Below are 27,546 nucleotides of genomic sequence, written 5' to 3'. Positions count from 1 at the left end.
AGCTTGATTCTAAGCTACCTCCCAGCTCAAGCATTCTAAAATTCTAGTCCTAAGCAATTTCCCAACAGCAATGAAGGGGAAGAGTGTAACCACAAAAAGTTCATTTCAAAAATCAGCAGCCAAGGAAAGAAATATTAGATTCTGGAGTGGGGCCCGAGCCCCAGTCTTCAGCAGTCTCCACCTCTTCCCCAGAAGCCCTACTGGTGACCCTCCAAACCCTGAGAGCCAAGCTCAGAAGAGAGATCTCTAATTCCTCTTGTGACCAAGATGCTGGGGAATCCCTTGTGAGGCGTAGGTAGTTGCTTACTTAGATCTCAGAAGAGATCTGAACCCTCGAGTTTCCCCATGGAAATGCGATCTGCTTTTGGGCGAAGTGGAGTCAGTCTCAGAACTGGACACTTAACAAAATTTCCTTTCATGAAAGATGGTTCAGATAGTCCAACAAATATATCAAATCGGAGCCACCGAATTCTTTCCTTTTATCTTTGCAATTCCGCAATGTAATGTCAAGTTACTCTCTCTAATTCAGAGCAGACACGATGTCTGGAGAGAGCTACCCAAGCATATGTTAGATGAAAAGAATGGCTGAGTAATTATGCAAACGCATAGCACAAGGAAAGGGAAAGGGAAGAAGGAAGGAGGGGAGGGAGGAAGGAAAAGAGAGAACGAGGAAGGGAGTGGGAACAAGGAAAAGGGAGACTGTAGACCCAAGGAAACAGGTGGTGAGCAATGAATGGATTGAAATATACAACATTCGTTACACACCAGTAAGAATTATAGTTCCCAAAGAGAACGTGATCACAGTCCCATCAACCAGGTCAATGTGAAAATGTCTGTTTTCATTCCCTAGGGCTGCCGTAACAAAGCACCACAGACTGGGTAGTTTTAAAGCAACAGAAATGGGTTGTCTCAGGCTCTGGAGGCTGGAAGGCAGATCAAGGTGTTGGCGGGGTTGGTTTCTTCTGGAGGCTCTGAGGGAGAGTCTGTTCCATATCTCCCAGTTTTCAGCGGTTCTGGCAATGCTTGGCATTCCTTGGCTTGTAGCTGTAGCACTCCAAGATCGCCTTGTCTTCATGCGGCTTTCTTTCCTCTGTGTGTCTGTGTCCAAATTTTGCTCTTATGAGGACATCAGTCACCAGTTTAGGGTCTCACCTTAATCCAGTCTGACCTCATCCTAACTCAGTGACTTCTGCAAATAAGGCCACATTCACAGGTCCTGGGACTAGAATTTGAGAAAAATCAATCCAACCAACCCTAACATAACTTACTAAAATTGAGACGAAGAGGAGGGAAAATGAAAGCGGTATGACAATGCCAATATCCTCTTCCTTATTTGGAAGGAGACAATTGCTATGTTCTAAAATTGAGACGCATTTGTATGTGTATGTGCATCCATGCATATATAAAATCCCAACCTGTTCATGTTATCTGTAATCCCTTTCCTTACCCTTAGAGAAATAATCTCCTTTGTGGTAAAAAACATTCACTTAAGGCTCAACAGCTTCAGTTTGTTTTTTGTCTTTTACAAAATAAGTAAAATTTAAATGTAATGATTTTTATTCTTTTAGAGGCTACAGTTTAAGCAGTTGTTCAATGAAGCAATGACAATATTCACCTTCTCCCTGACAACCACCAAAATCACCAGACAGCATATGAACATGTCAGTCTTAGTCAGATTGAAAGCTCCAGCAATGGACCTGGCACACAGTTTCTACTTAATAAACGCTTGCTAAATTGGATTATATTCTTGCTAATTACACAGAGCAGACATATCCAGAGCCCTTCAGAATCTTGCACCTATTGAGTTAAATGTCCTCGGGCTGCATTTTTCATTTCTCTTTTGCACCAAACAGTCTAACTCTGGGAGATTAATTCCAGTCATAGCTGAGGAGAGGGCACACTCGTCCTCAGATGAGCTGACCCTGTACCGAAGGGGGAAATGAATTCCTTCTTTCTGTCTGGAATGTATTTAGAGCCCTCTGCTTTAAAGTCATATACTCTGGCAAAATAGTAATTTTGTCCTTAGACAACAGAATTTGCTGGTGAAAAGCCAAGGGTGACCTCTGCTAGCTCCCTGGGCTCAGGTCCTTTCCCTGCAAAGGACACAGTGGTTGCTGATGAACGCAGCCTGGCTCAGAGAGGCATGAGTGCTGCTGCTGACAGCTGTGCACAGGCGTGCTGGAGGGTCCATAGCCCACCATAGTCAGCTTTGCACCTCCCCATCGTCCCTGCTCCTCCCATGCCTGCTCACCGCCAGCCTATTGAAGGGCAACAGCAGTGACTTAGGGTTTAGTGAGAAAACAATATGCCTGCACGAAGACTGGCCTCAGCTCTTACTGACAGGCTCTTGGAAGGGAAAATCAGAGCCATATGCCTTTTGCCTCTTTCTCTACCTCTGTCTGGTGTGCAAGCCTCTCTCTCTCCCCCTCCTCCTCTCTCATTTGCACCCCAAGGCAATCAACATTCTCCATCCCAAGCCCAGGACCTGCCAGGTCAAGTTTGCCACTCCCTGCTGACTCATCCACAGAGCCCATCCCAGGCCAGACATTCCCTCTGGCTGGAAACGCAGCTTGGTGTACCTTTCGCTCTGGCTTATCTTTGCCCCAGTGGGTTTCCTATTTCCTCTTCCCAGATGACTTGTGGGTCCTGTGTTGTGTCCTGCCACCTTGGGAGTGACAGAGAGATATTCGCATAGGCTTGGAGTCCTGCAGGATCACCTTCGGAAGGGGCACAGAACAGCGCTGACCTTGGGAAGTGTCAAGAAGCAGCTGCTCAGGGACCCGGTCTAGAGCTGGGCTACACGCTAAAGGCCGCTGCAGCCCCAGGCTGGGCTTCAGGGCCCTATTCTCTAACCAAACTGGAAGAACTAGGTGGGTGAAAAACAATAAATACTCGTTGAAATTTCATCCTAGCTGTCCATGGTAGAGGTTTAGAGCCACTTAGACCTCAGAGATCACTGTATTCAATTTCCTGTCTCCAAAGAGGAGGCAGGACTGCCTAAGATGGACTATGGCTCCCCCGAGGTCACCTGGGAGAGCAGAGTTCCAGGGTTCTGGTCCAGGGCTGCTTCCTTGCCTCCTGGAAGTGCAACCTGTGTGCTACCATCTGAATTCCAGACGCCGTCAAGTGCCTTGCTCCGTGTCAGGGTCCACTGATAGCCTTGCCAGTAGAGGGAAGGGAAAAATCACTTCCATGTGGCAGCGATGGAGGATTACACCAAGGCAGGTGCTCTGGGTAAGCCAGGGAAAGACAGTAGGACAGACCTGGACGGAGCTTCATAATGGACAGTTCCCTGGAGATGAAAGGATTGGCTCTCATACTGCCTGTCTATGACAGCTCAATAGCAGAGGGCAGAAAAAAAAAAGCTTCACACAGGGAGATTTTGAAAAGGTAATGAGGAATGTGGCATTTTGAAACCTTGGTTCACAAAAACAACATTACCTCTACTAAAAAGATGTATTTTGACTTCATGGAAATCTCTGCAGACACACTTGCTCCTCTGGCATCCATGAATTCCGCTCCACTGAACGACAGTGAACCACTGCAGAGAGGTGGTTCAGAGTGGAAGAAGATGACGGGGAGTGAGGGAGATGATGGGGAGTGGGGGAGATGATGGGGAGTGGGGGAGATGATGGGGAGAGGGGAGATGATGGGAGTGGGGGAGATGATGGGGAGTGGGGGAGATGATGGGAATGGGGGAGATGATGGGGAGTGGGGGAGATGATGGGGAGTGGGGGAGATGATGGGAGTGGGGGAGATGATGGGGAGTGGGGGAGATGATGGGGAGTGGGGGAGATGATGGGAGTGGGGGAGATGATGGGGAGTGGGGGAGATGATGGGAGTGGGGGAGATGACGGGAGTGGGGGAGATGATGGGGAGTGGGGGAGATGATGAGGAGTGAGGAGATGATGGGACTAGGGGAGATGATGGGGAGTGGGGAGATGATGGGAGTGGGGGAGATGATGGGGAGTGGGGGAGATGATGGGAGTAGGGGAGATGATGGGGAGTGGAGGAGATGATGGGAGTGGGGGAGATGATGGGGAGTGGGGGAGATGATGGGGTGTGGGGAGATGATGAGGAGTGGGGGAGATGATGGGAGTGGGGGAGATGATGAGGAGTGGGGGAGATGACGGGGAGTGGGGGAGATGATGGGAGTGAGGAGATGATGGGACTAGGGGAGATGATGGGGAGTGGGGAGATGATGGGAGTGGGGGAGATGATGGGGAGTGGGGGAGATGATGGGAGTGGGGGAGATGACGGGAGTGGAGGAGATGACGGGAGTGGGGGAGATGATGGGGTGTGGGGAGATGATGAGGAGTGGGGGAGATGATGGGACTGGGGAGATGATGGGGAGGGGGGAGGTGATGGATAGTGGGGTAGATGATGGGAATGGGGAAGATGATGGGGAGTGGGGGAGATGATGGGAGTGGGGGAGATGATGGGAGTTGGGGAGATGATGGGGAGTGGGGGAGATGATGGGAGTGGGGGAGATGATGGGGAGTGGAGGAGATGATGGGAGTGGGGGAGATGATGGGGAGTGGGGGAGATGATGGGGTGTGGGGAGATGATGAGGAGTGGGGGAGATGATGAGGACTGGGGGAGATGATGGGACTGGGGAGATGATGGGGAGGGGGGAGGTGATGGAGAGTGGGGTAGATGATGGGGAATGCAGAAGATGATGGGAGTGGGGGTGATGATGGGAGTGGGGAAGATGATGGGAGTGGGGAGATGATGGGACTGGGGGAGATGATGGGAGTGGGGGAGATGATGGGGAGTGGAGATATGTTGGGAGTGGGGGAGATGATGGGGAGGGGGGAGGTGATGGGGAGTGGGGAGATGATGGGAATGGGGGAGATGATGGGGAGTGGGGAGATGATGGGAATCAGGGAGATGATGGGGAGTGGGGGAGATGATGGGAATGGGGGAGATGATGGGGAGTGGGGGAGATGATGGGGAGTGGGGAGATGATGGGAGTGGGGGAGATGATGGGAGTGGGGGAGATGATGGGGAGTGGGGGAGATGATGGGAGTAGGGGAGATGATGGGGAGTGGGGAGATGATGGGAGTGGAGAGATGAGGAGTGGGGGAGATGATGGGACTGGGGAGATGATGGGGAGTGGGGAGATGATGAGGAGTGGGGGAGATGATGAGGAGTGGGGGAGATGATGGGGACGGGGGAGATGATGGGGAGTTAGGGAGATGATGGGAGTGGGGGAGATGATGGGGAGTCGGGGAGATGATGGGGGTGGGGGAGATGATGGGGAGTGGGGGAGATGATGGGGAGTGGGCAGATGATGGGAGTGGGGGAGATGATGGGGAGTGGGGAGATGATGGGATTGGGGGAGATGATGGGGAGTGAGGGAGATGATGGGAGTGGGGGAGATGATGGGGAGTGGGGAGATGATGGGAATGGGGGAGATGATGGGGAGTGAGGGAGATGATGGGAGTGGGGGAGATGATGGGGAGTCGGGGAGATGATGGGGGTGGGGGAGATGATGGGGAGTGGGGGAGATGATGGGGAGTGGGCAGATGATGGGAGTGGGGGAGATGATGGGGAGTGGGGAGATGATGGGATTGGGGGAGATGATGGGAGCGGGAGAGATGATGGGAATTGGGAAGATGATGGAAAGTGGGGGAGATGTTGGGGAGTAGGGAAGATGATGGGGTTGAGGGGACTGTATTTGGGACGGTGGATGCTGATCCTTGGGCAGGCCTGGCTGTTGTGCTTAAAGTTACAGCAGCCACAGACTTAATTACTCTGACATTTGGGGTTTCAGTGTAGCTGGTCTAAATACTAGGGGAGAAAGCATGAGCATCAGGAGATTTTCATCCCAACCATTCCTCCTGGGTGGGTCGGTCCAGGGTTCTCTTAAAGGAGAATGTCCACAAGCTGTGTGATGGGACAGTGAGTGATAGTGAAAATTTGAATTAAGGAAAAGGAGATGTCCAAGGTACTGTCTCCAAAGCTGGGAAATCACAGGACTGTGACCTCAGAGCTGAGTCACCTTAGTGGCAGTCTGCTCATTTATGTAGCCTGTTCCCAATCTCCACTGTCAGACCTTGAACAGACCAGGAGAGAGAGCTCCCCTCTTCTGGGAACTGCCCTTCCATCTGAGGGCGCTCTAACTGATCAAACATCCGTTCCATACAGGTCAGAGCAGCCTCCCTGTGCCTTCTCGGCATCGTTGAGTCCTGCCAGAATTCTCAGAAGTCTGATTATTACAACTTGGTAACATATTCTAGAAGCTGTGCACACATGTGTGTTGGGGAGGGAAGGGGGACTTCCACCTTGTTTAGATGTATAATCTTTCTAATTACAGACAATTATCAAGAAAGCCAATGGTTTATTCAGTTAGAGGTTATCAATCACAAATTCTAAACATCGTGTATTTGTCTTGTAAGTCTATTTGAATTTATAAATCCTGAATTTCACACTAGGAAAACAAGCTTAGTCAACTTTCAGATGATAACATTGCAAATATGAAAAGCAGAAGCCTGGCACAGTGGTGCACACCTGTAATCCCTGTAAGCACTTTGGGAAGCCAAGGCGGGAGGATTGCTTGAAGGTCAGGAGTTCGAGACCAGCTGGGATAGCATAGCAAGACCCATCTCTACAAAAGATTTAAAAATTATCTGGGTACGGTGTCACACACCTGTAGTGCCAGCTCCTCAGGAGGCTGAGGTGGGGGATCGCTTGAGCCTAGAAGGTCGAGGCTGCTGCGAGCTATGATAACATTATCACACTCCAGCCCAGGCAACAGAGTCAGACCTTATCTTAAAATAAATAAGTAAATAAATAAATAGAAGTCAGTCTTTTCCCAAGAGGTATACCCCATCTTCGATAATGTCACTTTTTCCCTGCCCCTGTGTCACCTTTGATGCCTGGCTTTCTGGCATCCCCAGCGTCAGGCTTGCTGGACACCCTTTGCTCTGAGACGCTGCCTTCCTTCATTCAGGACCGCAGGTCCCCATCAGCCCCCAACCATGCCCTACTTTCAGGCTCCAGGACCCAATTCCCCTCCATCATCCCTGGCCCTTCGCAGAAGCCGCCTGTTCCATCACCAGTGAGAAGTGGACACCCAGCCCTCTGAATTAACAGCCCTAACTTCTTGCTGTGCTCTCTCTCTGCCTCTGAATGTGGCTCCCCAGTGCCTCTATCCCAGCCTCTCCCCAGGCTGCTCCCTCTCGCTCCCTGCTCCCCAGGTCCAAGCCAGGGCCATTGTCCAGTCCACCCAGTGGACACTGCCTTCCCTCTGACCTTCCCTTGAGCCATCTTTGGGTGTCCAACAGTCTTTCCCATGCAGGGGCCACGCCCTGCCCTTAACTTGCCTGACTCCTTTTAGAGCTCAGCTGGCGATGGGCTTCCCTGAGACCCCTCCCTCGCCTCAGGCCATGGCTCCCCCTTGCTCTGCACTGGGGGTCTTTCACTTGCCTTCTGTAATGCTCATCCCAGGGTGAGACCCCTGCAGTGCCTGTCTCCTTGTGGATTGAGACCTCCACTAGGACAGGGCCCGTTGCATCATCCCTGCCTCCTCTCCTAAACATAGCACAGCGCCGGCTCCTAGGAAGCACTCAGCACCTGCTCCTGAGTGAAGGAAAGTGGCCCGCGGTCTACAGAACGCAGCTCCAACTCCCCTAAGGCCCAGCTGACGGCATTCTCAGCTTGCTCTGTACCCTTCTCTGCACTCCAGGCCCCTGTGCACTCACGGACTGACTGCTCTTCCCATCACCTCCACAAATCTGGAACACTCCCGCCTCGAGCTCCTGGCTCATAATACCGTGGACAATGTATTATGCATGGAACAGAATATATTGATACATGGTAGCATTCAATCCGACAAATTTAAAATACTTATCTCTTAACTTAGTACATAATATATCAAGTTTAATAATTTGGATATATATTTCATAATAAATAAGAAATTATTAGGCCAGGTGCAGGGGCTCATGCCTATAATCCCAGCATTTTGGGAGGCAAAGGTGGAAGGATTGTTTGAATCCAGGAGTTTGAGACCAGCCTGGCCACGGTAATTATCATACATGTAATTATAATTAGATAATATATTAATGTAGTACATTTAATATGTTTTATATAGTATCTAATACTGTATTATTATTGATTATAATAAATATGCATAGTAACTAAATAATTTAAGTGGTCTGTGAAATTCTCTGTGTGTGTATGTGCATCTATAATAACACAATATGCCTTTTTTCTGGACCAGCTACTCTTCCTCTTCCAAACACCTGGCATGCATTATCCAGTGCTCACAGCAGCCCTCTGCGGTGAGTACTGTAATTACTGCCACTACCGAAACCCACACTATCATTCTGCCTCCTCGTCCTCTGAGACCCTATGGCAGGCCCCTCACCCAGCGCTCTGCTTAGCAGGAGTGGCTCCCATGCCCACCTTCACCCCCCCCCCCGGCGCTTTCTTTCTGCCTCTTTGCTACTAAGCAGGTCCTGGAGCCTGCCTTCTCGCAGCTGTCAGGGTGCATTCGGGACTCTGCAGTACACAGGAAGTCTGGCAGGCAGGGCAGGGGCAGACCTGGCTCCTTCTGTATACCTGCAGCCCAGGGGGACGTCCACAGCTGGTCGTGACCCCTCGGAGCAAGCCAACACCTCGTCTTGAGAACTGGCATCCGCACAGATGGATGGGTCATAAGCCTGACCGTTGCTGTCTGCTGCACAGTTTGCTCAGCCACGTCATCAGCATAACTGTTAGACCCGCTCACCAAGTGTAATGTGGCCTGTGGATTTCCTCATGACGCAGAAGTTTCACCAGAACACAGGCTTAGGAGACATTTGGCAGTGGCTGGTGTGGAGGGGCTGATTTGGAAACCCTCACGCTTCTCAGGCTCCCAGGTGAGCCTGCCTGGGGCCCCAGGTGTGATGTGTCCTGCTCCAGCCATGGAGAAACAGCTCTGGTTCCACTGTCCAGTTCTCCCCCAGGCCACCAGGAAAGGAATCCAGAATCCTGCCACTGCAGCCTCTCCCCTCCTTCAAGGACACCTCAGCCACACACAGGGCCTTAAAGCCTGTCACTCCCAATCCTGGCAGCCTATTCCTTTCCTAGGAATAGGAATATTTCCTAGGAATTTTTCTGCAGCAGGCCCAGCAAAAATCCCTCTTCATTCTCACTAGGAAGCAGGGTCAGCTGGAGGCAGTGGGTACCCTGAGAAAGCTGCGGTTTTCATAAAATTTAATGCTATTCGATATTTATTTAGAGGAAGAGCCAAGTGCCACGTCCAGCTCTCGTCCTCCCTTCCTCTCCAGCCGAGGCTCAAACTCCACACACTTTTGTCAAGGGCAGCTCCACTCAGGCACTCAATTTACATATTTTGACCAAAAAGCCCACAGGTGACTGGACTTGCATTCCTTAGAGGGTACTTTTGTCAACTTATTGGAGCGGGAAGGGCTCACCCCTTGCACCATAGTCACATCTGAGGATTCTCTCCAGTCACATGGGGTCGTCTCTCTGAGCCATGATCAGGTGGATAAATGCTGCTTTTCTCCTCACCATTACCTTTCTAGGACTGTGTTAGTGGGTGTCGGAGGTCAGCCTCCTCAGAAGCAGACCTCGAGACCACAATTTTTGTGCAGGCAATTTCTTCAGGCAGTTCTCCTGGGGAAACTGACCAACAGGCAGGAACAGCATGGCGAGAAGGGGAGGCCTCCAAGCCACGTGGTAAAAGCATTTTCTGCCTGACCCTGCAGAGGAATTTGGAGTGAAAACTACGCCTTCTCAGAGCTTGTCCTGTGTCATAGCAAGGAACCTGGGCTTCCATATTTCTTCATCAGTTAGTCATTGCCAAGGGCCACCCTCGAGGAGCTGTCACTCCTGGATACTTTCAGAACTCTAGGAATGGAAGCAAAATGGCTGCAGTCACCCAAAGGCAGTCGGGACACAGGTGCTGGCCATCAGAAGCAAAGCACAAGGATGCTAGGTGTCCTCATCCATGTTTGCGTTGCTATAAAGGAATACCTGAAGCTGGATAATTTATAAAGAGTTTTACTTGGCTCATGAGTCTGCAGGCTGTACAAGAAGCACTGGCATCTGCTTCTGGGGAGGGCCCAGGCTGCTTCCACTCATGCGGGAAGGTGAAAGGGAACCAGCGTCTGCAGAGAGGAAGCAAGAGAGGGAAGGAGGTACCAGGCTCCTTGAACAACCAGCTCCCGCAGGAACTAACAGAGCAAGAACTTATTGGTTCTGCTCCAAGGGAGGGCATTATCTATTCCGGAGGACTCCACCCCCAAAACCCAAACACTTCCCATTAATGCCGCCTTCAACATTGGGATCCAGTTTCAACAGGAGGTTTGGAGGGTCCGACATCCAAGCCGCAGCCCCGGGGCTTGGGCACACAGGAACCAGGACAGGGAGACAAGGGGAGGGGGTGGAGCACAGCAGTGCTCATTGCGATGGCCCATGTTGAGTGGTGCTTTGGGCAACTACTATCCACTGGCTACTCCTTTATCTGGCTCAGCCTAGAATTGGGGTTTAATAACCTAGCAGAATCCAATTATGACCCTGGCATCATTAGGTAATCAAGGTGAGCCTCAACCTCAATCTCTCTCCCTTTCCCTCTCTCTCTCTCTCTCTCTCTCACACACACACACACACACACACACACACACACACACACACACACAGAGCACAGCAGCAGAGCAGTCAAAGAATACAGGGTTTTATTTATCGATGGGCTCGGGATAGCTGGCCCAAGAGGGAGGTAACTTCCTCTCCCTGCTCAGTACTGTGTCCCACCGCAGCACCCTCACCATCCCGCCGCTCCTTCCTGCTCCCACCTCTCAGTGGTTCCGTGTTTGTTTGAAAAAGAGCATCTGTTTCCTTTTGTCACTGACCCTCTGCCTTCTGAATCCATAGGATTTATTTGTGAATCCTTTCCTGGAGCATGCATAATTTGTGTACCAGCCCTCCTCCCAGACTCCCGGAGGCTGGCTTCCTCGCCACCTAGGGTACTGGCTCTCTGCATCAGTCTGTGCTTTGTAAGGCAAGAGGATTCCATTCCGAGGATTATTGGTGTTTCTCACGATTTTGTTCTGGCTAAGAAGCCTGACATCCTGCTAGAGACGGCCTCATGGCCCCAGCCCTGTGGTGCACTGTGCGCCCCTGGGCATTGCAGAGATTCTGAAGAGCACACGAGGAGGTGTGCTCTAGAAGCAACCAGCCAGTGTTGAGTCCCATCACCAACACTCACGAGGGGAGGATTAGTTCACTTTCCGCATCTGTCAGTGGGTTAGTAATAGGACCTCCATAGGAGGTTGTTCTGAGAAAACAAGGTCACGTGAGCGAATACCACAGCACCTGCCCTGTGCCTCGTAAGCACTCCATGAATGGTGGTGGGGCCGTGGCAGCAGCAGCCAGTGTTGTTCCTACCACTGCGGGCAGGACCCCAAGGAAGAGGCTTAAGGAGAGTCCCTCTCAGCTTGGAAAATCAAAATCAAACATCATTTTCTGGTCACTGACACTAGTCACTGCCAAACAGCAGCAAGCTCTGTTCCGTTGCATGTACCCTTGGTCTTTGTAGGAAGGAAGTGCTCAGCACATGGCAAACACCCAATAAAACTGGCTGCCTGGACCTGCTGCAGGATGGAAGGAACTTGTGACTGTGACTGTGTGTCATCCAAATAGTGATGATTAATTAAGGGAATTAAAAAATCAGATTGACTTCTATGGATTAATTAATAGATTGATATTCTTCTGGGTTTCTTGGACAATGTGTTAAAAAGTGGAAATCAAGCTCAAATGGCTAAAAGCAGGGAGGAATTCATACCTTTTAACATCTCCTCTCCCTATTCACTCACACAAACTTTCTTTTGTTCTAACTCTATTCATGAATAATTTTATAGCTACAGAAGTTGCAAGAATAATATCAAGAATTCCTGGCCGAGTGCAGTGGCTCACGCCTATAATCCCAGCACTTTAGGAGGCCAAGGCGGGAGAATCATCTGGGGTCAGAGGTTCGAGACCAGCCTGGTTAACATGGTGAAACCTCATCTCCACTAAAAATTCAAAAAAATCAGTCAGGTGTGGTAGCGGTGTAAGGGTTCTTGGGTTCTTGCCGAGTTTAAAATGAAGAAACTGAGGCCAGCACCAGAAGATCCAATGAGAATTTATTCCGCTCCCGGGCGAGGTTCTGCGATCCGACACGAGGGGCCGGAGAAGTCGCACGGAGTCCTCTCAGACGTGCGGTTTTATACGGAGCAGGCAAGCTTGCTATTGGCAGGTAGGGAGGGTTCGAATGCTATTGGGTAGATTTACAAGACTTCTTTTGCATTTTGGCGGGGTTCTTTAAGGGAGGGCTAGGCTGTGTGAGGGGGGGTTGGCGTGTCCGAGCTCCCGGAGAGGGAGGGGGTGTGTCCGAGCTCCCGAGGCGACCGGCCTTACAGGCGGTGCCTGTAATCCCAGCTACTAGGAGGCTGAGGCATGAGAATTGCTTGAATCTAGGAGGCAGAATCTGCAGTGAGCTCAGATTGCGCCACTACACCCTAGCCTGGGTGACTGAGCGACGCTCCATCTCAAAAATAAAAAAGAATTCCTATATATTCTTCACCCAGATGACCAATTGTGAACGTTTGGCCACATTTGCTTTATTACTCCTCTCTAACCGCATGTGTATATTACTATTTTTTGAACTATTTAAAACTTAATAGCAGACACCATGCCCTTTACCCCTAAATAGTTCAGCATGAATTTTGTAAGAACAATAACTCTTAGGTAACCGCAGTACGATGATTACATTTAGGTAACTTAGCATTGAGGCAATACTATGATATAATCTACAGTGCATATTCGACTTTCATCAATTGCCATATTTATGTCTTTTATAGATATTTTTTCTCTGATCTCGGATCCAAAGAGGACCACCTCTTTGCATGGAGGTGCATGGAGTTGTCACGTCTCCCTTGTCTCCTTTCTTCAGGACTTAAAGATCCCGAAAGTTTTTTGGGATTTTTTTTTTTTTTTTGGAGATGGAATTTTGCTCTTGTCACCCAGGTTGGAGTGCAATGGCGTGATCTCAGCTCACTGCAACCTCTGCCTCCCAAGTTCAAGCAATTCTCCTGCCTCGGCCTCCCGAGTAGCTGGGATTACAGGCATGCACCACCATGCCTGGCTAATTTTGTATTTTTAGTAGAGACAGGGTTTCTCCGTGTTGCTCAGTCTGGTCTAGAGCTCCTGACCTCAGGTAATCCACCCGCCTTGGCCTTCCAAAGTGCTGGGATTACAGGTGTGAGTCACCACGCCCAGTCAGATCCTGAAAGTTTCGAAGAATACGGGCCACTTCTTTTAGAGAATGACCCCAATTTAATTTTTTTATGATATGCTGTTATATTAGAGTCAGGACCCGCATTTTTGGCAGGAATCCTGCTTGAGTGATGTGTTCACAGTGAATCCTGAGTCTGCATGAGTTGGGAGGCACTTGTCTCACTCCATTCGTGCTGCCATCACAGCTTACCTGGTACTGGATAATTTATAAAGGACAGAAATTTATGTCTTGTAGTTTGGGAAGCCCAAGGTCGAGGCACCAGCAGTTTCAGTGTCTGGTAAGCTCCTGGCCTCTGCTTCCTTGTTGCTGCATCCTCCAGAGGGGGAAACACTGTGTCCTCACATAGTAGGTAGAGGGCAAAAAAGCCCAGCTTGCTCCCTCTAGCCTTTTTATGAGAGCATTCATTCCATTCACAGGGCAGAACCTTCATGGCCTAAGCAGAGGCCTCACCTTCTAATGGCATCACCTTGGTGGTTAGGTTTCAACATATTAGTTTTGAAGGGACCCATCATACATTCAAACCACAGCAGTGCCTGATGCTAGTTAACCCCATTGTGGTGAATGATAATTTCTCTTATTTAGTAAGGTGATGTCTGCTGGATTTCTTCACAAATCACTGTTTTAAAGAAGAAAACAACTACTTTATAAAGATTTGAGTCTTTCATAAGAAATATACAAATTTAACACAATCTCTAAAATCTCTTAAAGTTTCCTTCCTCCAGAAATACAGAAGTAGACAAGCAGATGCACTCAAAAAAAAAAAACAAACAAGGAAGCATAGCCCAGGAAAATCCTAAAACAGAAGAAAAATGAGGAGGGATTGGTCTTCCCAGCTGTTAAAACTCATCGCAAGGCCTCGGTAATTAGTACTGAATGGCACCTGAATAGACAGCCCAATGGAACAGAAGAGAAAGTCCAGAAATAGACCCAAATGTATGTGGGAAATGAATATACAATAAATATAGATACTCTCATCAGTGTGTAAAAGTGGACTTTGTAACAGACAGCGCTGGGACAACGGATAGCCCTTAGGGAACAGGTACAGTTACAGCCACACTATACATAGCGCATCAAGATACATGCAAATGGGTCAAAGTTTCAAATGCAAAAAAGTAAAACCGTAGAAATACTACTGCCAGAAGGCAGCTCTTGCAATTCCCACTGACGCCCACAGAGTTCAGATCTGCAATCCCACGTCTTCAACCCTGGAAGGCCTCGCTAAGTGGGGCCAATGTGGAGCTGCGACAAGACAGGGGAGGGAACAAGGGAGGTGAAGGAGGGATATTTATTTTCCTGGGTTTTTCCTGCAGGTCTCTGTTTTTCCTGACAGACACCCTGCTCTTCTCTGGGTGCCCTGGTCTACATAATTCTCTCTTTTTCCAGGCTGCAGTAACTTCTCTGTCCCCTAGGGCTTAGAAGTCATGACTCCTCTGTTGCTGCTAAGTCTTGATTTCAGCACCATCCTTGGGAGTCCCCTAAAACTTGCCCACACCCTTGCAGTAAACTTTTGTAGGGTTTATGCAATTCACCCTTTTGTGTATAAACCCCTTGTGAATTACCCTAATCCAATGTGCCATTTGCTTCCTGGGAGAACTCTGCTAGGATAACCTTGGAGTAGACTGGCATATCTAACTCTGTCTCAAAATTTACAAGCCATAAAGGAAGGAGTAATAATTGTGAATGTAAATTTAAAAAAAAAACCTGTATAGAAAACAAAACCAAAGCACAACACAAGTAAAAAAGACAAAAACAAGGGGAAATGTGTGTAGCTCATGACACAGAAAATTAGTTTCCTCCAAAACACACAAAGAGCTCCCAGAAATGAGAAATGGAAAGACCACAGATTAATTTTAAACAGTGGGCAGAAGTCATGAGCGGTTTACAGAATAGGAAACACAGATGATCTGAAATTCTTGCAAGCACTCATAATTAAATGCATGAAAAATCAAAATGACACTAGGAGATGATGTTTCCTTAATCAGATTGGTAAAATTCCAGATGTTTGAACAAACCCTCTGTCACTCAAAAGGCAGGCACCAATGTCTGTTCTCAATGAGATTGCAAAATGGGGCATTCCTTACCAAGGGCAATCATCATCAAAATTTCAAAGGTCCTTCCTCTGACACAACAACCCCACTCCTGGGATTATATCTGACAAGTATGAACTGACACATGACAAGATTATTCACTGCAGCGTTGCTTCTGATACTAAAAACTTGGAAACCACTCAAGCGTCCATGTCTAAGGAGCTGTCTAAATAAACCTATGATTAGCTCACACAGTGGAAAGTCCTGGGAGTCTCATGCTTTGGAATAAAACTGAGCTCGGTTTGAATCTTGGCATTCCTTGCTGGGCAAATGACAACCTCACTGAGCCAGGGTGTGCATACACAGTACACAGGGACTTCAGCGGTATTTACTTCATAATGCCGTTGTGAGGATGCTGTTAGGTACTATATGTCCTTCGAAAGTGCTGACTCATAGGAAATGCAAGACGTTGTTATTGTTTTTACAGCTTTTAGGCAGATACATTGAAAGGTAAGAATTTAATAGCCCATGTAAACCCCTTTTACTGAAAATTCTCCCTGGAAAATGAAATGACTGTCTTCTAAATAAATACCGAGCCTTCTCTTTTGAGATGCATTGCTGAGGGCTCTTCACTCTGCTGCGGTTCTGGCATTTAATAAACCTCCATTAAGGATATAAAGCGTCAAGGCAGGTCCCTTATTCTCAGCAAATACAGCACCGAGTTTTCTCCTGCCTTCTGTTTTTCCTCGTTCTGTACTTCCCTCTTCAGTTCCTCCATTCCCTTTTCTCTTCTCTCATTTCTGTCTCCTCTTCTGCTTTTGCCTCCCTTTCCCTGGGCCTCTGTAGCAGTAAATGACCCAAATGTTAAAAACAGAAGTGACCTTGGGAGGCCATCAGTCCAAGCCACTGGGGTGGCAGAGGAGCAAATCAAGCTCCAGAGGAAGTCAGGGCTTACCCCAGGCCACCCCTCCAAGTGGTGGCAGACAGGACCAGAGCCAGCTGCTGCATCAGTTGCCCTTGTCACTCGGCCTCTGGAGGTCACCTCCCACCAGCGTGGTCCACACATGTCCTGAAGAGGGACACCATTCCTTAGTGTCTCCTTCCATGTTCGGAAAGCAGACAGGCAAGAATCACCTTTTCACTTGGGAGTGTAAGTGAAATCAAATACATGAGGCTTTTGCAACCTCAGCCGTTCAAGTGTTTTTCAAGGTGATGGATACAAAGCTCAGGGCAGGAGGGTGCTGAGGTCTCCAGGGTTCAAAGGTGTGAATGACTGCATCTCATGGGTCTTTCCAGCTTTACACCACAGACAATAGAAGTATTTTCCCAGCACCGTCTCCTCTCCCTAAAGACCTGGCTACTGTCTCTTGAGTGCTCAGCCTAGAAGCAGTGGAACAAGAACCAACTCTTAGAGAAAGGAATGAAGAACAGCCCCAGTGGCCACCTCTCCACCAGACACTTGCTCCCTGCCGGGCACTACACTGTGGGGTTTACACACAGAACAGGTTACAGTGTCACAGCGCACAAAACCCAAACGTGCAAAAAGGCCACGTTTTCACTTTCACAGCATTTCATTTCTGCCTCCAGCCTCCATTCTGCTCAGAGGCAAAAAACTTAATGATTCCCCGGATTTCTCAGTCATTTCACGTGAAATGCAGTCAATCCGGTGCTGACTCCTCTGAGCACATGTTGACGTTCTGACTGACGCAGGCAGCATTCAGCGGTTGAGAGTGGGGTCTGGTTGAGGCCATCTCCCGCTCTGCTCCCATGCACACTGGGGTGTGCTTCTCCTGATTTGCCCTTGAGAGCTAGAATCCGTCCCCACTGGCATCTCCCAGGAAATCTGAGGGCCTGGCACCCTCTTGCACAGCAGCCCATGCGTTCTTCTGTTTTCTCTCCCCAGCCTGGAGGGCCCTGTGGCTTCACCACCTCTCACTCAGGCTTACTTCCAGCTTTCCTCTTCTGGGTACATAGAGAGAGCTGGAAGTAAAATTAGAGAGATTACACTTCCCTTCCCTTTGAAGCTGGGTGACCTTATGTCATGTTTGGGATGATGAGACATGAGCAGAGACATCTCATCAGCCAAAACATGGCATAAGGTCACCTAACTTCAAAGGGAAGGGAAAAGCATGTGTGTGACTTCCAGGTAGAAGCCTGTGAGAGCCACGGAGCAGGCCTCCACCTTCCTTTCCCTGTGTCTGGGGCACGCGGTGGCTTTTCCAGCTTCCTAGGTCCTTGGATGAGGACAATGTGAGCAGATACAAGATGTCACAGAAGCAAGAAACGAAACCTCATTGTTTCAAGCCATTGGGATTGGGGGTTGCTGGGAGCCACCTAACAGAGCAGACAATGAAGTGTTCAAATGCTCTCCTGTGCCTCTTGGGGTCACAGGAGATAGGTGAGTTCTTGGGGACTTTCCTTATCCTGGCCACATGTTCATCATGTGCCCTCTGCTGCAACCGAGGGGCAGGAGTCTTCTCTGTGTGGTTTGCTGTGACATTTGACTTCTGGGGTATGGAGCACAAGGCCCCCAGACTCTCAAATTCTGAAACTTTTCTGAGACTTCAATGATCATTTCTCACCAGAAGCAACTTGGTCTAGAAAGCAGAAAGGCGGGAGGGGCACCCCCGACGCCAGGACCTACCCTCTCATTCCCTCTCCACCAGCTCTGTCTCAGACAATGATCTAGATCCAAAGGGCATGTCAGGCCACTAGCCATCGATTCTCTTTCTAATGCATTGTTTATGGCAATATCCTCAGAGGGTAACCTTTTTAGATTCTCAAGCTCATGCTCTTGCAAATCAAAAGCATTTTTTCTCAAGACTCTCAGTTTTCTTTTTCTCGACAATTTATTTTTTTAAATCATCAAAGAAATACAAGTACATGATTAAAATCAAAGAGAACCACAAGCCTTGTGATGAAAACAGACACTTTTAACTCTTCACCATTCTAGTATTTACAGCCTTAATTCTAAATATATTATTAAAGATTATTTCTTGATTTATTAATTTTAGACATCATCATTGACTTCCTGCTATGGAAAACAAGCATTTAGTATCTTGCATCTCCTCAGCCCCTCAAGCTCCAGTCTCTCCTCCATCTTCCCAATACTGACTGTAAGGCCGGCTTCCTCGCCGGGAGCTCGGATGCACACCACCCCCAACCCCCTTTTTTCTGAAAGCTCGGACAAGCTCGGGCATGTTCCCTTCTTCCCTTCTCACACAGCCTGGCCTTCCCTTAAAGAACGCAGTATGCAAGCAGGGTCTTGTGATTCTAGCCAATAGCAGCAGAGTCTTTCTAGCCAATAGCAGCCGAGTCTTTCTAACCAATAGCAGCCAAGTCCTGTATGCAAACAAAGGCTTGTAACCTTACCCAATAGTAGTCCTGCTCTCCCACAACCAATCGAGCTCCTTCACTCCCTATAAAACCCCACATCTGAAAAGAGTCTGTGCAACTTCTCTGATTTCTCCTGTCGGACTACGGAACCTCACTGGGGAGCCTGAATAAATTTCTCCATATTGGATCTTCTTGTGTTGGCCTCAGTTTCTTCCTTTTAAACTTGGCAAGAACCCAAGAACAAACCTCACGCTGACCACATCCATAGTCTGCACTTACCTTATGATGGTCAGGAACTGTCATTTAACTTATTCCTCACAATTTTAATTTTTTCCCTGAATCTAATAATACTTGTCTGACCTGCCCGGACCCTCATAACTTGGACCCCAAGGCGCGACCGAATTAGACCAGATGAAAGAGGAGTTCAGGCTTTATTGGAGAGTCTCCGGGCGGACTGGACTCGTAACGGGGGAAGAGTTAGCAGTCTCGCACCGGCTTTCTTTGTTTGGCAGTTTTTATAGGGGTAGAAGGATTGGGGGAGTGGGAGAGCTGATTTGGCAGGTGGCAATGAGTCAGGTTGGCTGTCGGGGGGGGGGGGGTGGGGGGGGGGGTGGGGGGGGGATGTCGGCCGGGCGGGGAGCTTGTCGGGCTGGAAGTTACTGGAGAGCTGATGGGGCGGATGGTGATTGGTTCAGTTGGTTGCCCGGCCGGAAGGCTGCTGGAATCGGCCGAGCCAAGGCGGTAGACAGAGTGAGATAAGGGACTGGGCGGGGGGGATGTTTGCCGGGAATCGGGCTGAGCCAAGGCGGCAGACAGAGTGAGATAAGGGACCCTCCTTGCGAGGGAAGAGGGGCTTTCCTCATCCGGAAGTTAGGCACTTTCCATGTGGCCGGGGGGGGGGGGGGGGGGGGTGCCCAAAGGTCCTCCACCAGACAATACTAATAGTTGTCATTTGGGTAGCTAATGATGTTTTGTTTGTTTGCTTGGTTTTTTTGTTAATTCTTCCTTAATCCTTCAACAGAATTATAAAACCCCTCTGAATATTATTTACCTACATGACCAAACACATCCGGTAACTGAACCATTCCATTTTCTTCCAGGATATTATTCTCCTAAGCCTTCAGTCCTCCTACTGAGAAGACGGAGAATGTGCTGGTCCCCACATGCCGCTGCTGGGGGTGCCTGTGCTTCTGTCTGCTTTGGGATGCTCTGTTCCCTTGGAGCCCCTGTTTTTCTCATTCTTGGTATACCCCTTTATTTTCCTCTAATAACTCAAGAAATGGTACATGAGAGGTAGATATTTTTAAACCATGCTTCACAAGAGACAACATGAGAGGTAGATATTTTTAAACCATGCCTCACAAGAGACGGTAGCAAAGGCTTCCTCTCTCTGGATGGATAATTTGTTAAGAGTCATTTTGGGCTGTGTGCAGTGGCTCACACCTGTAATCTCATCACTTTAGGAGGCTGAGGCAGGTGGATCACAAGGTCAGGAGTTCAAGACCAGCCTGGCCATGATGGTGAAATCCCGTTTCTACTAAAAATACAAAAATTAGGGGAGGAAGGCAGCAAATCACAGTGCCACGTATGCACCTATGCAACAATCTTGCATGTTCTTCACATGTACCCCAAAACCTAAAATGCAATTAAAAAAAAGAAAAAAATTACAAAAATTGCTTGGGTATGGTGGCAGGTGCCTGTAATCCCAGCTACTTGGGAGAGTGAGGCAGAGAATTGTTTGAACCAGAAAGCAGAGGTTTCAGTGAGCCGAGATCAAGCCACTGCACACCAGCTTGGGCAACAGAGAGAGACTCTGTCTCAAAAGAAAAAAAAATAGCATCATTTTTCCCTCTGAATTTCTGGCTTTTGTTATGGCTCTGAGAGGACCCCATGAAATTCCAATTCTCTTTCCTTTGTATGTGAACTTTTCTCCCCGTCTCTGGATGGGGAGAGAATTTAGCACAGTGTCTTGTTATTAGTGTTTTAACATTTTAGCAATGTGTTTTGGTGAGTTTTGTGCTTTCTCATCCACTGTGTTGGACATTCTGTGAGCCTCCCAGTTTAGACATTCATGTATTTCATAATCAAGCTGTGCACTTCAGATTTGTGCACAGTATTTGCATTTGCATGGTATTGTATTTGCATACTGTAAGGCCGGTTGCCTCGCTGGGATCTCGGACGCACACCACCCCCAACCCCTGCCTTTTTTTATGAAAGCTCGGACATGCTCGGGCATGTTCCCTTCTCCCTTTCTCGCACAGCCTGGCTTTCGCTTAAATAACCCAGTATGCAAGCGGGGTCTTGTGATTCTAGCCAATAGCAGCCAAGTCTATCTAGCCAATAGCAGCCGAGTCTTTCTAGCCAATAGCAGCCAAGTACTTCTAACCAATAGCAGCCAAGTCCTGTATGCAAACAAAGGCTTGTAACCTTACCCAATAGTAGTCCTGCTTTTCCACAACCAATCGAGCGCCTTCACTCCCTATAAAACTCCACGTCTGAGCGGAGTCCGTGCAACTTCTCCGGCCCGTCTTGTCAGACCTGAGAACCTCGCCTGGAAGCCTGAATAAACGCTTCACATTGGATCTTCTGTTGGCCTCAGTTTCTTCCTTTTAAACTCGGCAAGAACCTCAGAACAAACCTTACACATATCCAGTAACATTTTTAAGGACAGGAAAGGAGAGAGCCCACTTGGAGCTCAAGAGTTGAGCTGTTAACCTTTTTGTATCTATCCCCGCAAGACCCGAGCTGTTAACCTTTTTGTATCTGTCCCCCCAAGGCCATACACACTTTTGAGAGAATAGAGGGCAAAGGTGATAGGAGCTGTGGTTAGCAAGGAGGGACCATGTGGGGAGAAACTTGGCTAATACTGCAGAATTCTGTCTTGCCACGCTTGCCTGGCTTATGTAGCCCTTACACTTGCCCTGTAAGGTTGGCATTATCCTGTTCACCAATGAGAAAATCAAGACTCAGTCCATTCGAGGAACTTCCCTAAGATCCCATTGCTAACTCAGCTTTTAACCTGATTTGGAGTCTTGCTGACCCTAAAGCTCATGTTCTTCCTTTTTTTGGGTGCTGAAAACATTTCAAGTTTCATAAATCCACAGATCAAAGGCACTGAATAAGCACCCTCAGCGCATAGTGTAAACACAAAGAGAACCTCACCAGGGTACTTCGTAATCCAATTTCTGAAAACCGGTGACAAGGAGAGTGTCTTTAAAAAGAGCCAGAGAGAGAGAAAAAAAAAATCATGCAGAGAAACAAAGCCTCAGGCAAGACGCTGCTTATCAGAAACTGGCAAGCCAGGGGACAATGGAATGATATATATTTTGTTTGTTTTTTAAAGCCCACATTCTTAATCAATAGAAATAAGCCACCAGCTGCTGAAAGGAATGTTCTGTGAGCACCACATGTCAAACCCCAGACTTGAGGTTCTTTTGTTTTTACTTTCTCTCTTTCTGTTTCCCTTGGAAGGATGGTGAATCTTCCAGGTAGACTCAAATGAAAACCTAAGCTCCCTGAGGCCACAGAAAAGTATAGTTTTCCTCCATGGAATCCAGCAAAGATTAGTAATCTGGGGAATTCATTTTTATTTGACTAAGAAGGATCTCATTCTCCTGCTCCCTGTGATTCTAAGATTATATCGTGTCAGCACTGACCACATCTCTGTAACTTCAGCGGCAGGCAGAGAATACCCTAATGGCTCCCCTTCCTTTTTAAAAACAGACTTCTTTTGGGGTAGATCTGGGACTCCTTCACACAAACAGGAAGCATGAACGAACCAGCTAGGTCCCCGTGGGTTTTCCCCATTGGGCTAGTTGTCATATTACAGCTGATTCCCAAGAAACTTGTCTCTTTCTTTTTCAATTCCATGTTGAAAAGTAAACTAAGCGTTTTGATTTCTCTAGTGACACAGAAGTCTCAATGAAGTAGGACTATTCATTGCTGTAATAAAAATCCGACAGAAACGGAGGTAAATATTTCCCTGATAAATGAAACCTGCAATTGGATTCTCTTTCCACAATTAAATTTGCTAGCTTAGTATCCTGGTTTTGCAACACGGTGATTAATACATTAAACCCATTAAACTCTAAGTAACTCTTTACGTCTGTTTGCATATTTTTTTAGAAGCACACACAGAATTAGTCTGAATCTAAGGTGTAATTTATTTGTCTGGAGTCTGAGTCATTGAGTTCCTTCAGGGTATCTCAACTTGTCTTTTTTTTAAATCTCTATGGAGTATTTTTTTTTTTCAAAACATGTGATCTGTTTAGAAACAGGCTGACCAGCACAGAACCAAACCTGTTCTATTTCAGAATTTGCTTACATGAGTTTAAAAATTTTAAGGCTCTGTATTTTCCATGTTTTCAGGGCTCTGAATTCAGAAAAGTAATGCAAGCCTGTCTGACCCACAGCTCACTGGCCACATGCAGCCTGGGACAGCTTTGAATTCAGTCCAACACAAACTCGTAAACTTTCTTAAAACACTATGAGATTTTCTTGTGTTTTTTTTTTTTTTTTTTTAGTTCATCAGCTATTATTAGTGTTAGTGTATTTTATGTGTGGCCCAAGATAATTCTCCTTCTTCCAGTGTGGCCCAGGGAAGCCAAAAGATTGGACATCCCTGAAGTAATGGAAGTTGATGCCATGGCTGTTTTATGGCAGAAGTCAGAAATGGCCTTCCTCCCTTGATGTACTTGTCAATATTGGAATATTGATAATAGTGGAAAATTGTCAATATTGGAAAGGTAAATCAAGAAACTAGGAGAGACTGTCTTCAGATACCCTTTCAAATCTGTGAAGTGTATGGAATTACAGAGTTAGACAATAGTTTACCTAAAGTTCACAAAAAAGTTTTCTTCCTAATTATTTACCTAGCATTTAGCCTTAAGTTGAAAGAGAATCAAAGATATACACAATTATTAAAACCCAGATATAAGACCACAATTTTTTGGTAGACACTTCTAGAATATTCATGCAACCCTATAGTATGTGACCAAGAAGACACCAGAACTCAAGCTGCAGGTCTGTTACCAACTTACCATCTCTGGGCCTTAGTTTCCTTGGGTAGAAATGGGGACAACACCCGCAGGCCCACCTTATGGAGTTGTGTTTGGGTCCAAACAGCTTAAGGTCTGCAGAAGCCCTCTGCAGCACACGAGGTTCTCCTACCACAGGCATTATCATGTGGTTTTTAATTACTGATCGCAAACAGTGGTCTCCACAGAGAGGCCTGCACCTGGACCCGTTGCAGTGCAAGTAAATGCCAGAATGCCTAGACTGTTTACTCTTGACCTCTAATTTCTGTGTTTGTGTTTCTATATTTGTGGACTGTGCGATTTGTATGTGTTTGGTGGTAGATTGGTTTGCTCCATGTCAGTTCCAATTTTCTTCTGGTTTGACTTTTTAGATGGCAGAGACTGTAAGCCTAAAAAATCACCCTTCCCAGACTCCTTATGGCTAAGGTTTGCAGAGGTAGTTTGGCTTTGCATATTAGCCATGTTTCCAGACTCTGTCAGTCTGAGGCTTTGACATCTGCCCTGCATGCAGATGCTGAATGTGCCTTGTAATGGACAACCCACTCAGATGCCCGAGTCACTCTGTCTTGGCCTCCTGCCTCCCTTGTTGCTCTCCCCTTCCTTGGGGAACATCTTCCTCTCAGGGGTTTGCTTTTCAAATAAAAACCAACCAATCCAGAGTTCACACCTCCAATCACCTCCATTTTCAGGCTCTCATCCATGCCCCCAATCACCCCAGGGTGGGGCACCAGACAGCCAGGGACAGTCCTGTGCCCAAAGCCTGCTGAAATTTTCCAAACTGGCCAGTCCTAAACCTGCTCGACCTGTCTGACCCGTTCCTTACTGCAGAACCACCTTGAAGGCTCTGGCCCCTTCGTTCCCTGCTCCCTCTGCCCCCAACTTACCTGGTACTCCTCTATGTGGCCCCCATCTCAAGGCACATCCCCCCTCTTGGGAACTGTGATTAATAAACTGTCTTTTCTTCCTTTCTTTTTTTTTTTTTGAGACAGAGTTTCGCTCTTGTCGCCCAGAATGGAATGCAGTGGCACGATCTTGGCTCATTGCAACCTCCGCCTCCTAGCTTCAAGTGATTCCCCTGCCTCAGCCTCCCGAGTATCTGGGATTATAGGCTTACACCACTATGCCTGGCTAATTTTTTTTTTTTTTTTTTTTTTTTTTTTTAGTAAGAGATGGGGTTTCTCCATGTTGATAGAACTGGTCTCGAACTCCTGACCTCAGGTGATCTGCCCAAAGAGCTGGGATTATAGGAGTGAGCCACCGCGCCAGATCAATAAACTGTTTTTTCAATGCCAGTTGTCTCCTGATCTGTTGGCCTAGTCCAGTTGGATCTGAATCAAGTCTTTAATTTCATCCAATTTCAGGCTTTTGCTGCTTTCCAGCTTCACCTGAGGTGGCTCAGAGACATGCAGGGGGTTGTGGGGGCACAGGCAGCCTCCTGACCAGTTCTCCGCCTTAGTCCTCCACTTCCTCCACCGCCCTGACATGAAACAGAAGCACAGCACCATCCATCAGGAGGGGAGGGCGAACACACAGCCCCCACAGCTCTCGCTGGAAGCCCTCTCTCAGACTCTTCTCATTGTATATCCTCCCAAATGCGGCAGGAAGTGGAGAGGTGCAAAATGGCAGAGTCAAAAAACTGTCCTCTCTCTTCCGTCCCTCTGTGCTCTGACCTGGCTCATAAGAACTTATCCGTGTGTGTGTGTGTGTGTGCACGCACTTGATTTTTTGTTTGTTTGTTTGTGCCTTTGGTTTTTCTGGTTTGGGGTCCGAAAAATGAAAAAATAGGAAGAGTGGTATTTCAACATGCTGTGACATTACAATCTTTTGCTTCTAACTCAAAACACTTCCATGTTCTTTCACAGATGTATTTTTCTGATAATTCTTGGAGGTAAGCAGGCTCATGTATTCATCTAACTCCTATTTTTCTGTTAAGAAATCCAAGGCTAAGGGAACGTACGGGACTTGCTGGAGGTTACCTGGGGAGTCGTTACCTAAAGCTCATTTGCACTCCACATTTTTGCACTTCATTTTAATAATCCATACCTATGAAATAATGTTGCTCTTCCAATGTTGAATATTGCATTGGTGTAACACTATCATGATATAAACAAGATTGGGAATGGGTTATTGTATTAGTCTATTTTCACGCTGCTGATAAAGGCATACCTGACACTGAGCAATTTACAAAAGAAAAAGGTTTAATAACTTACAGTTCCACATGGCAGGGGAGGCCTCACAATCACGGTGGAAGGCAAGGAGGAGCAAGTCACATCCCACGTGGATGACAGCAGGCAAAAGACCTTGTGCGGGAACACTCTCCCTTATAATAACCAACAGATCTCATCAAACATACTCACTGTCACAAGAACAGCACAGGAAAGACCTGCCCCCGTGATTCAATTACCCCCCACCAGGTCCCTCCCACAACATGTGGGAATTCAAGATGAGATTTGGGTGGGGACACAGCTAAACGATATCAGTTATAAACATTGCTCATAGCACAGTATGTGGAGACACTGCTGCCAATTGTGACAGTTCTTGCTCATTTGTAACTCAAGCCAGCTGGTGTCACCCTGGCCTTTAACATTCAGTTTGCAATGGCCCAAATCCCCGTTCCAGGACTTGTCAAAGGCAATGCCACCCCAGAAGTTCCCATGGTTATCTCTGGTCCTGAGTTCCTGTGCTTTCCAAGCATATTGCTGCAAATGGCCCTCGCCGACTGGGGCCATGTCAACCTACACGTGGGTGTCTGGCCCCTTCTGTGACTCTTATCAAAGAAACACCACTCAGACAAAACCTTTGTGTCCACAGCACCCTTTCTGATGATTTGAGAACAGGGAGGAGATGTCCATCAGAATAAAGTCAATGTGTCCATTTCTAAAGTCCTTTCAGTCTCTCCCAGACCAGGCACCGCCAACTAGCTGCCACTCCATGCCATGTCTCAGGATTGCCAGCCACCTGATCAACTCATCCCTTCTCCCATTTTGCCACATTCTGTATTGTTGCTGGGAACTCTAAACTCTTCCCATTCCATGTTGTAGTCTGTGCTGCTGTAATAATATACCTGATACTGGGCAATTTATAAGCAGCATAAATGTATTGCTCAAGTTCTGGAGGTTGCGAAGTTCAAGATCAAGGCACTGGCAGGTTTGGTGTATGATGAGGAGGACCCTGTCTCTGCTTCCAAGATGGCACCTCGGATGCTACTTCCTCCACTGTCTTCACATGGTAGAAGGACTAGAAGGACAAAAAGGCCCAGCTAGTTTTCTCCAGCCCTTTCATAAGTCATGAATTTCATCTATGAGGGTAGAATCCTCATGACTTAATCACCTCCCAAAGGCCCCACCTCTTAATACTGGTGCATTGGGGGATTAAGTTTAAACACGAATCTCAGAAGGGACACAGACATTCAAACCATAGCATTCTGCCTCTGGTCCCCAAAATTTATGTCCTCCCCACATACAAAATGCATTCATTGCATCCCAATGACCCCCAAATCTTAACCCATTCCAGCATCAACTCAAAGGTCTAGGATCAAAGTCTCATCTAAATGTCATCTACATCAGATATGGATGAGACTCAGGATATGCTTCATCTTGGGGCAAATTCCTTTCCAGCTATGAGCCTGTGAAACCAAGCATGTTATGCCCTTCCAAAATACAGTGGTGGTAAATGGAGGAACAAAGAAATAAATGCCAAAAGGAATAAATAGGAAAGAAGAAGGACATATTGGGTCCCAAGAAAGTCCAAAACCCAACAAGGCAAATAACATTAAATCTTGAGGATTGAGAATAATCTTTAACTTTATGTGCTGTCTTCCAGACACATGAAGGTGTGGATTGGGCCCCAAAGGCCCCAGGCA

At 47.6% G+C, this 27,546-nt stretch overlaps 1 long non-coding RNA gene across 1 annotated transcript in view; it reads right to left on the bottom strand.

The window, feature by feature from the left end:
* The window catches only part of LOC105708688 (uncharacterized), a 74,123-nt gene extending 48,082 nt beyond the window's left edge, over positions 1 to 26,041 (bottom strand). The window contains exon 1 of the long non-coding RNA XR_010337601.1: positions 25,895 to 26,041. This is a non-coding gene — a long non-coding RNA (uncharacterized LOC105708688). The remainder of the gene's footprint in view (positions 1 to 25,894) is intronic.
* Between the last annotated feature and the right edge of the window lie 1,505 nt (positions 26,042 to 27,546).

The sequence above is a fragment of the Aotus nancymaae genome, unplaced genomic scaffold, assembly GCF_030222135.1.
Source record: "Aotus nancymaae isolate 86718 unplaced genomic scaffold, 86718_ANA_hifiasm-v0.15.2.pri h1tg000051l, whole genome shotgun sequence".
NCBI lineage: Eukaryota > Metazoa > Chordata > Mammalia > Primates > Aotidae > Aotus > Aotus nancymaae.
Note: the sequence above shows the minus strand (reverse complement) of the source record. Positions and strands in the feature narration are given on the sequence as shown.